This window comes from Peromyscus maniculatus, chromosome 2, assembly GCF_049852395.1.
Source record: "Peromyscus maniculatus bairdii isolate BWxNUB_F1_BW_parent chromosome 2, HU_Pman_BW_mat_3.1, whole genome shotgun sequence".
NCBI lineage: Eukaryota > Metazoa > Chordata > Mammalia > Rodentia > Cricetidae > Peromyscus > Peromyscus maniculatus.
This window is the reverse complement of record NC_134853.1, coordinates 32,612,954-32,623,876: the sequence shown is the minus strand read 5'-3', so window position 1 is coordinate 32,623,876 and position 10,923 is coordinate 32,612,954. Positions and strand designations below refer to the sequence as shown.

General features: G+C 46.9%; 1 long non-coding RNA gene across 1 annotated transcript; it reads right to left on the bottom strand.

Annotated features, from left to right (window-relative positions):
• Positions 1 to 2,133: 2,133 nt before the first annotated feature.
• Positions 2,134 to 8,976, bottom strand: LOC121827165 (uncharacterized). The gene is made up of 5 exons (XR_006069278.2): positions 8,010 to 8,976; positions 6,261 to 6,463; positions 5,904 to 6,058; positions 4,790 to 5,642; positions 2,134 to 4,094 (listed from the first exon to the last, which is right to left on the bottom strand). It is a non-coding gene; the product is annotated as an uncharacterized LOC121827165 (long non-coding RNA).
• Between the last annotated feature and the right edge of the window lie 1,947 nt (positions 8,977 to 10,923).

The window sequence follows — 10,923 nt, the reverse complement described above, 5'->3', positions numbered from 1 at the left end:
GTGGTCTCCCTTATCCAAGGTGTTTTGTATTACCAAAAATCTATTTACCTGCTAGCAACTGTGGTCCAAGAGTTTATTTCTGGAATATTCCAGACGTAAGCATTTCATGGTTTTAAATAATATTCTTTACAGAATATTGTTAAGGTCATTCTACTTTGTTTTTACCTATGGTTGTTGGTCTCTTACTGTGTCAAATTTATAAATTAAACATTTTTCTGTGTCTTCATATAAAGGGGAAAAACATAATTTCTAAGGATTAAGTACTATCTGAAGTTTCATACTTCTGTACAATGTCTTGCAACTTCCCAATAGATAAAGAGAATCTCTCTCTCTCTGTCTGTCTGTCTCCTTCCTCTGTTAACTCGTGGCTTTTTCCACTTCTCAATTCCCAAGTCTTTCTGAGTGTGGTGTGCTTTTCTGCTCCACCCTTGCTCCCCTTGACTCTCACACCCCCTTAGAGTGTGTCTCACGGGGAATTCTGGTTAGTTTTTATCGTCACCTCCACAAACTCCATCCGATTGGCTTCCACCATGTCTGTTGGCAGTTTTCTTGATTGCTAATTGATATAGGCGGGCCCAGCCCGCTGTGGTCAGTGCTGTCCCTGGGCAGGGGGTCCTGGGATGTGTAGGAAAGCTAGCTAAACTGAAGCCATGAAGCAAGCAAGCAAGTGAGCAGGATTCCTCCATGATCTCTGCTTCAGTTCCCACCTTCAGATTCCTGCCTTGACTTCTCTGTGTTGCGCTGTTACCTGGAAATGTAAGGTGAAATAAACTCTTTCTCCCTCAAGTTCTTTCTGGTCCCTGCATTTGCAGTGGTTTGAACGCCAAGCATCCCCATAGACTCAAGTATTTGGAAACTTGGTGATGAGCTATTTGGGGACAGTGAAGAAGTGCAGCTTTGCTGGGAGCAGTATGTTGTTGAAGGTGGGCTTTGAGAGTCAGTAGCTTCCCCCAACTCCCACTTTGCTCTCTGCTCCCTGCTTGTGGTTGAAGATGTGAAGACTCGGTCTCCTACCCGCACCACCATGCTCGCTGCTTGCTGTCACGCCCACCTGCCTGCCATGGTGCACTAAAGTTTCACAATCATTCTACAAATCAACTTCTTCTTCTTCCACAAGTTGTCTTGTTTTATGACAGCAACAAAAGGCAACTAATACAGCGTTTCTCACACCAACATACAACAGAGGGGACACTGGGTCTGTTGTGTTCCCTGTAACGTGTTCCCATTAAGCAGTGTAGCCATGGAAAACTCCCCACAGCCACCAGCCAGCTATTATCTTTCCATCAGTCTCGTTTGCCTAGATAGTCAAGCAGGACTACTGTAGCATCCGAAATCAGGGGATCTATGTGGAGGGGCAGGCTCTGGCAACTTTACTGAAACAGTACAATAATCAAGGCTTCGTGGCCAAACAACCAAGTTTTGTATTTTTCTTCAAGTTTCTCGTAGTTTTCCTAAAAATGCCACAGAAACCAAAGCTATTCTTACTGAAAGAAAGGTCTTTGTAGAGATTGTGTGTTTCTTAGATTCTAGAGTGGATGGTTCATGGAAAGTCCAGAAACAAGTCATCTTAATGACTAACGGGAAATGAGTTTGATAAGAGAAGATGAAAGGGGTTCAGAAGGACTAAAGGGGACCACAGGATACTTTCAGGAAAACAAAGGTTAAAAAAAACATGGCTGCTGGGCGGTGGTGGCACACGCCTTCAACTGAAGCACCCAGGAGGCAAGCAAATCTCTGTGAGTTTAAGGCCAACCTGGTCTACAGGGTGAGTTCCAGAACAGCCAGAGCTACACAGAGAAACCCTGTCTGAAAAAAACAAAAACAGGGAAGAAGACGTTGTTCAGGCTGGGGGAGGGGCTGAGGCTCAGCAGCTGAGTACTTGTCTAGCATGTGCAAAGCCCTGGGTTACATTCTCAACACTGCAAGAAGTACATACATATATGTATATGTGTTCCTGTGCTGAGAATCTAACCCAGGGCTTTGCACATGTTAGACAAGTATAATATGCTATACTATATATAAATAATGTGTGTAGTATAATATATGCATATGTTTGCTTGTATACTACACATATATAGTAAATATACTATATAGTATATATATACAGTGTAAAGACATCACTTGGTTGTTCCATACCTACAGGAAGTACAGAACATGATAAATGGCTTTTCAATAGTAACAAGAAGTAGCTTTATTAACCACAGATGGAAATATGGAGAGAAGCTTCTAAAGGCTTCTGAGAGTATATTCTTTTTTTTTTTATTATTCAGTTTTTCAAGATAGGTTTTCTCTGTGTAGCCCTGGCTGTCATGGAACTCAATTTGTAGACCAGGCTGGCCTCAGACTCACAGAGATCTGCCTCCCAAGTGCTAGAATTAAAGGTGTATGCCACCACGCCCAGCTGAGAGCCTGTTCTTGAAGTGCTGTGGTTTAGATGCCTGACTGCTTCAATGTAGTCAGGGTGTTATAATTCAGGGGACTTGCCATACAACATGTAAATATATATGTTACATATAATATAAAATATCTAAACTATAACAAGAATGGGAAGCCCAGTACTTCTTTAATTAATTTTGATTAGTAAAGGAGTCTTTATTTTATCTGCATCTGAACTAGCATGCTGAGGTAGAGCGAGGTTAGCATCAAATTTGAGGAGGCCTTCCTTCCCAAGTGCCTGTACTAGCAGGAGCCTGAGCTTGAGGCCTCCTTACATGCCGCACCCTGGGACCTGCTGCCTCTTGTTAGGTCCAGCCTTTTGTCACTCACTCAGCTCTGGTAGGCTGGACACAGTGTCCCGCCTTAGCCTTCGGAGGCTTACGTTGACAGCCATGCACCACCGCACCCAAAATCCTCGCCTCTCCATTAGGAATGGGTGGCTTCACTTCCCGAGGAGCCTTCTGGTGCCTTAAATGAGATGATCATTTTATTATTTTCTTCCTGACCTAGGTTGATGGATTCAAGCTAAAATAAAGAATTTAATTTGTCTGCAAGAAAGATAAGGTAAAAAAAAATGCAAGTTTTTTTAAAATAATTTTTTTTTTAAATCCTGTTTTCATTCATTCTAGTTTTGACTGTTTTTTTTCCCTGTCTCTGTGGACTATCAAACATGGACCATGGCTGGAATTGTCCCTAAGGCTAGCGGCAGGTAGCCACCTCTGATCGTCACACAGGAGATGTCTCCTCTATCATCCAGGCACTCTCTAGACATGTCATGTTCTTGTGACTTATTAATAATTGGCTGCAACCTTTCCAATTTTCCCCTCTAATAGGCTTGCGGCGTTTTGTTACTTATCTCGTTATGAGCCCCATTCTCCCAGGGTTTACATTACTTGTCTAAGGCCTTCAGGTAGATTGAAGGACCACCTGAGTGACTCCCGCTGATGAGGAAAGTTCTGAGGCAAATGCCGGCCTAGACGGGACCAGAATGCTCTCTGAAAATGTGGGTTAATTGTCACCAGGTCATTTGATGTGACCACACCATGCCTGGCTTTCCTTCCAGCAATGAAGAAAGTATCCCATGGATAGTGAACAAATATTCTCCATGAAGGAATCATGCGGGGCTGAATTTGCTGATTTTCTGAGTGGTACCATATTCATGCAGGCATCTCTTCATTCCTCAACTTCCTAAGACACCGGACTCCCCTGGTGAGCATCTCTCCTAGTCATAAGCACAGTGTAAACTTCACTTCTGTCAGAAAATAGTCCAGGCTTCTTGTCCTGCTGGGACCAGGTACATCCATAACTATTCTTCTTTAGACACTTATTTCTGGAGAAAAAAAATCCTTAGAAACTTTGACTTAGGGTATCTATTTTCAGGTTATATTTGAAAAAAAAAAAGACTGCTTTTTTCATTAATTATATAACAAATATCAGGCCTTTGTGCTGTAAACTTCATTAACACAATTAATCAAAACCAAATATCAGTGGTGTGTTACAAGTCAGGTATGCGCATGGGGAGAAGTGAGCACTTTCCCCCTGGGCTTCCTTCAGTTTGTTGGTTGGCTGACTTCAGACGGAGAGAAACTTCGGGTATCATCTGGGCTGTTCGGCCTGTTGGTCTGGTCTCTCAGGGGAAGTGAGTCTATAGCCTGTTTCTGTGCAAGAAATGATTTGTTAGGGTGCCTGGAGGTATTTGGCTTAAGACTGGCTCTTGCTTAACCCAAACCACAAGACATTGACATGGGAACTAGGAGTCTAATTCATTTATTCTTAGTGTAAAATATACCAGGCCACTGACAATGTGTGTGTATACTGCTGATGGCTACTGATGTCTGTCCTCAGGAATCCTCTGCATTTATCTTTCCTGTAAGGAGACAAATCCCAGAGCATTGAGCAATTTTAGCCCAAGGTAGGATTGTCTTCTTTTCCCTCTCCCCTAAAATATGAGGGGGAGTGTGGCAATTTTGGGGTCAAGCTCTCTTTTCCAATGTCCCCATGCTGACCACCTCTCTTTACGTTTACTGGCCATATCAACCAGAGCCCACTCAGTGACAGGGGATTTTCTTCCTGAGAATGTTCACCCATCATCTTGCAAAACTGGGATCCTTCAATTTCTGTAAACCATTCACGTGCTGACAATTCCTAAAACCACCTTTTCTGCAGGTGGATGGTTATGACTAGAACACCAAGGGGACCCGGGGTGCAGGGAGATACTTTTCGAGGTCTCAGTGGTCTCTGCTAGTGTTAGTGCCTCCAAGAATGGACAGTTACAATTTTTCAGATTACTTATGTTTATGTGTATGAGTGTTTTGTTTGCATGTATGCAGGTGTACCACATTGTGCCTGGTACCTGAGGAGGTCAGAAGAGGGTGCTGGATCCCCTGACACTGGAAATGGATGGTTGTGAGTCACCATGTGGGTGCTGGGGATGGAAATGGGTCTTCTGCCAGAGCAACGAGTGCTCTTGACTGCTGAACCAACTCTCCAGCCCTAAATAAATGATCGATGTATCTTAGACAGCAAAGCAAACTGAAATTCTGCTTTGCCTACCTCTGCTGAACTGTCAGCCTCCAAGAGCAGCAAAGACATGTTGGGAGGTCTCAAGATTGGAAACCTCCCCCGACACAAATGCCATTGGGTGTGTAAGAAAGTAAGCCAACTGAGGAAAAGAGAATTGGAAACGGAAACAACATACACTCTCTACTTAGTGCTGTCCCCATCAAGTGTGTGTATTATGAACTTCTTAGGACACTGAGTATACTTAAGAATCTATCTCCTTTACACTTAACAATACACTGAGAATGCTTGTCCAGACTGGCTGTGTGGGGAGGCTTTGCGACCTAAATTCTCACAATCGCAGAGATGATTGATACCAAGACCAACTTGAAGTTGCTCTCTGCAGCCACCTTTTCATTGCCCCCACCCCCACCCCCAGCATAAGTCAGCTTTGTGTCTGTGTGAAGCAGAAAGACTCAGACAGGGGGGAAAAGCAACATTGATTAGTCAGAATGCAGTCCTCACTGGAAAACCACCTTTGGAGGGCCAGGAAATGACCATTTCAGCCTCCTGTGGTTCGTGAAGGATAAACCATACATAGCGTCATGTGAAACCAGAGACACTCATATATTTCAGGAAAGCCCCTCCCTCCTGGGGTTGGTGGTTTGTATTCTGTGTGAATCAATTCCTGTATTTTCCTCTGGTTCCTGCCGGAAGGAAATGAGAGGCTTTAGTTCTCTGCAGGGAAAGCTACTTCGGCAGCCCAAGCCCTTACTGGAAACCCTTCTCTGTTTCCCCTATAAGGCCCTGCAGGTTTAGCTGAGTGGTGAAAGCCGCACCAAGATAAGGCCCAGGGACAAGTTCCTTGCTACCAAAACGCCATCTGCACAGCGTCTGGGGAAGCAGGGCTCCCAGGACTTTGCAGACACCATAGTGATTACAGTGACCCTTCTTTGTTTCAATTTTACCTTCTCCTCTGTGGCACTGCTCACAAGTGATGCCGACATTCAGAGGGAAGCAAGCAGCTTCCTGCATCTGTGGCTTCCGAGGGCTCCTGTGCTCTACGGAAAGCATTTTCTGCCTGGTTCTGCAGGTAATGGCAGATGCGTGCCTCCTGTCCACACTGTTTGAAAAGAACTGATATTTGTTTTGTTTTGTTTTTTAATGAACTCTTGGTCTTGCACTTGCTAAGTAAATGCTCTACCACTGAGCTACATTCCCAGAAGAAAAGTCTAACAGTTTATGATCAAATGCTTAGAAACACGTTCTAAGGAAAAAACCTGAACTCTCAGGAGATCCAGCATCTGCAGACATGTCACTGGTACCTGTGTGGCTGGAGTAGATGCGCCTGTGTCAGTCAGGTAGATCTGGATTCCCTGTCTTGATATGAGCTGAAATGGTTCACAGGATGTGTTCACTCTCCGTTCCTCCTCCTCTGCTTCCTCCTTTTTCTCGAAATGCTGGGGATGAAACCAGGTCCTTGTGTTTGTTAGGCATGTGCTTTACCACTGAGCCACATCCCGGCCTTCTGCAGAATCGAGATTTGGATATTTCTTCAGGATCATGTGTTTGTCATATGGTTTTTTGGTTTCAATCAATAGTAGCAATTCAAGATAGCTATGACCTCGTTCTAGGCCCACTTGACTAACCTGAGCCTCAGTTTCAAAGTGAGGATAATAGCAGTATCTATCTATGAAAGCATCTATTTATTCATTCAACAAATATTATCGCACGTCCCCAGAATGTCAGGTGTCGAGGACATAGTGGGAGCCACACTGAAGGTGTACCCCAATGCCCTGCTGTTGGGCTGTAGACGGTAAAATGAACCAGGATGCAAACAAAGATAAAGTGAGTTGACAAAATGAGAAGCACTTTAAAGGAAAAGAACGGGGTTTAAAGGAAGTAGAGACGCTTAAAGGATGGAAAGAACGGTATATAGGCGGAGGAAGGAGGGTGTGCTAAGGCCCTGAGGTCCATTTTGAAAGATGAACAGGCCTGCACAGGTAACACAGACTTGGAGAGATGAACTGAGGACTGATGGAGCAGTTAGGTGCTCAGGCTCAGGACCGCTGGTGTCAACCAGGGCAAGCAGTGGAAGCCTTCTGAGCATGCTGAGAAGCCACCAGAAGGCCTGACTAAGCAAGACTTGACCTTGTTGACTTTGACAAGGGTTCCCTGGCTTCTGTGCAGAGGAAAGGAAGGTGTAGAAGCCAGGGCGTTCATTGTAATGACTGAACGAGATAATAAATACTTAACATTTCCCGAGACACAGGACACACACACTTGCCCAGTTGTGTTAGTGACTTGTTAGTAATAATGAACAATAACATTATAATCAGATTGCATTATATAAATGCAACGTGTACACCAGGAATTAAATGTCTTCTCTGATTTCAGTTACTACAGTGTGGGGAGGGGGGGGAGAGTGGATCAGGAAAGTGAGTTTATTGACTTAGGTAGGACTCGAATCTAAAGCTAATTTGAATTCCCTACTGTTAAATCTTATTGACTTCATACAAACTTCACAGATCAAATTTGTGAATTTTTTTCAATATTAAATTAGTGTACTGATCTTAAAGAAAGCACTGCTCAGAATTAGCTTCCTGAAACAACAGTATTTACTTTTGTGAAAGCTACATTTTGAAGGTTAGTGGTGAAAAGCCTGGGTGACAGAGACGCTCTACACAGGAAAGCTGACATCACTGACAACACCTGTGGCTGCCGGGATCCAGGAGGCATGCCTCTGGTGCCATCCACCACTCGAGAAGGCAAAGGGACTGTCCTGCAGAAGGAACTTCCACCGCCCCCCTTTCCTGTCCTGGGAGCCCCTAGTTCCCCTGATCCACCTCTGCAGGCTGGCCTCCCCCTCCCGGAGAGACTGTGGTCCTTCAGTTCTGATGTAAGGATCGACTCTGATTCTGGATGGATCTATCTATTTCTTTTATTTCCAAATTGCCCCCATCCTGACCTAACACAGTTGACACAAATGAGCACGCATGTAGAGAGAACGTGTGTCTGGAAAGCCAGCCTTCACAGAATTCTCAGGCTACAGAAAACAAAAAGACACCACTCACTTCCCCTTGCTGTCCTGTTAGTGACATTTCCTCAACTTCCAGGCAGCAGACAGAAGCAGCTGAGGTCTTGACTAGACCAGGTAGCAGGGCTGGGGATGTGGCTCAGGGGTAGAATTTAGGCCCCACCCTAGGTTCAACTCTAGTGCTGCAAACGAAAAATAATCAGATGGGAAAAAAATGGAAACAAATGCGAAGAAATCCGTAGTCGCACTTTCCCAGACTTCGGGAGCCTGCGCTCTCTTTTATCACGTGACTCAATAAGGCTGCTCTAAGGCCTGAGCCGAAGATCCTACCACACGGTCCCACACGTACAAACTTAGCAACTGCTGTCTGTTGAGGCAATTATCAGACACCAAATGCAATAAAAAATAATAATAATTTCTGGTGTTCCAGGTGGAATTAATTTGGATATTAGAAACTAGTACAAAGATCTCTGACCCATTACCTGTGACCTTAATTTAGCTCTCGAGCCAAGACGAGGCCTGGAAAGAAGCCTCTCTCCTCTACCAGCACTGCCCTTGGTCGCAGGGTCTCTTTGGAGTTCTCTTGAAGTCACAGACCAGCTACTCTGTGCAAGGCGGCCCTCTAAATCCTTGAAATTACACTTGTAACCTGGGCGTTTGAGAAGCCAGGGAGGCTGCGGTTTCAGTTCCTTCTGTCCCCTGCTCCTCTAATTATCTTTGTAATGCTCTAATGCTAAGTAATGATGCCGCTAATGCACGCTGCATTTCACACACAGGTGCCAGCTGTTACCTCGCTGGGCAGCTGACCTCAGAGTGCAGACGTAGGCGTATTCAGGGCCTAGCCCTGCCCACACAAACAAAACAAAGAAAGCCCAGCTTTCTGTCGTCTGCCGCCCTCCCTCCTCGCCTCCGGGAGGCCCTGTTGGTCGAGTCCCCGGGCCCAGCTCTCTCCGCAGCCCCTTACCTCACCCTTCCCCTATCTGCCCTCCCTCTCACCGCTGGTTTCTTCCTGAAACAGAAATCCAGGAAGCCGCCCCCCACCCCAGCCCACCCCATGTTTCCTCTACCCACATTTTCTCTGGGGCCCTGAGTCACACACAGTTTGGCGTCATCGGAGTTCTCCTTTCTCCGCCTCATCGGGAATCCCACTCTCCCATTTCTCCCATTCATTTCTGGAACTAGAGCTTGCCAAAGGGTTGCTTAGGTTTGAGTCGGATAACTTTCATCACTAATTATTTTAAAGGCATATTTAAAACAAATGACCGCAGAACAAACGTGAGGCTGCTGTTGGCTTTACAGGCACACTCATACATGCACACAAAGACCTTCCACACTCCTCCGTGGGACAGCCCTCGGCAGACATCTGCAGGATGAGTTTTTTTTTTTTTTTTAACTTTAATCTCACAATTCATTGTGTCTGTGGCGATGGTTACGCCGCTAAAAGGGTGTAAGAGCAGCCAACTTGGCACACAGATTTAAATGTGAACCGAGGGGTTTGTGCATCTTATGATGACTGGTTTTGACTTATTGCCAAAACTCAAAAGCAAAAACAAACAAACAAAAAACCCCCAAGAGGTGGGTTAGTGAGGGTCGGGGGAGGAGAGCTGCAGTTGCTAAACAGGGTGGAGGCTCTTTTAATCCCGACAGCACGGATGCTAGCAGGGGTCACCGCACATCTGCTCTAGCAAAGACAAAGGGCAAGGTGGGGCGGCGGGGCCGGCGCGGGGCTCCTGCAGGGAGTCGGGCCGGGCGAAGGGGGCCGCAGCCCCGCCGCAGCGTTTAACCTTGACTTCTGCCTCTTGGCTTCTGGCACCGGAGCAAAGCCGGGCCAGATGGGCGTCCTGAGTGTGACGCCCCCCCCCCTCCCCGCGCACTCTCTCTCTCTCCCTCTCTGGCACAGATGTCGCCCGCTGCCCCTGGGGTCCCCGCCACGCCGCCCAGGAAGGCCGCCATGGCTGAGCAGCCTTCACCCTCCCTGTCCGCCCGCCCGCCCGCCCTGTGCGCCCTCGCGTCCTCCACTCGGCCTGGCCCCGCTGGGACCTGAGCGCCCAGGCCAGCTCCGGGTGTCCCCGCGGGAGTCCCCGGGAACAAAGGCGAGCCTGTGCTCGGCCGGCTGGGGGGCGTCGTCTCTGCAGCTGGTGCGTCCCTCGGGGTTGAGCGCCGCGCTGTCCCCGCGGCCCCAGGCCGGGCTGCCCCGCGGGGCGCCAGGGAAAGGCTGGAGAGGGGGGGCACCCGAGGCTCCAGGACAACAGTGTCGCCCGCGCCCGGCACGTCCATGGAGACAAACCAAGCAGTGACAGGCCGGAGGCGGCTCGAGGGATCCATAATTTATGATGTCGTTCTACCAACAGGGGTTGGGATTTCACAAGCTTTGTCTGTTTCCTTCCCATTTGTTGCTCTGTGTGTCCTTTTAGAGAAGACTCTTTCCCCCTCCCAGACAGAGCAGTTACTATATTGAATTAATGTGATAAGAAGAAAGTGGGATTGTCATGAGGGAGGGAGGGATGGATGGGTGGGATGAGGAGATACAGGTAAGGGGGCGGGTGGCTTAGTCCATGGTATAGTGGACTAATTTTCCCTGGACTATTCAGAACAAAACAACCCCCCAAACATTCTTTAGACCCTTCCCACCACTACTGCCAGTCATCTTTATTTTCCTTTTTCATAAACAAGGCATTTGGCCATTAGTATTTTTTTTTCTTTAGCAGACCTGAAGCAAACAACATCACCACTCCTCAACAAACAAGCAAACAAAAAACGCAAATTTAGGTGGCAGGAAGGGAGGAGGTCAACGGTTTCTTAGACTGTTCTCTGTCCCTCCCTAGGAAGACCCTCTTTGCTGTTGTGTGGCTGGCCCTGGGCGCTTCTAATGGAGAATACTTCAGGGACCCTTGGGCAAAGGTCCTGAAAATCTCTTAAATTGCTTTGGTGACTGGGAACGCTTTATGGAT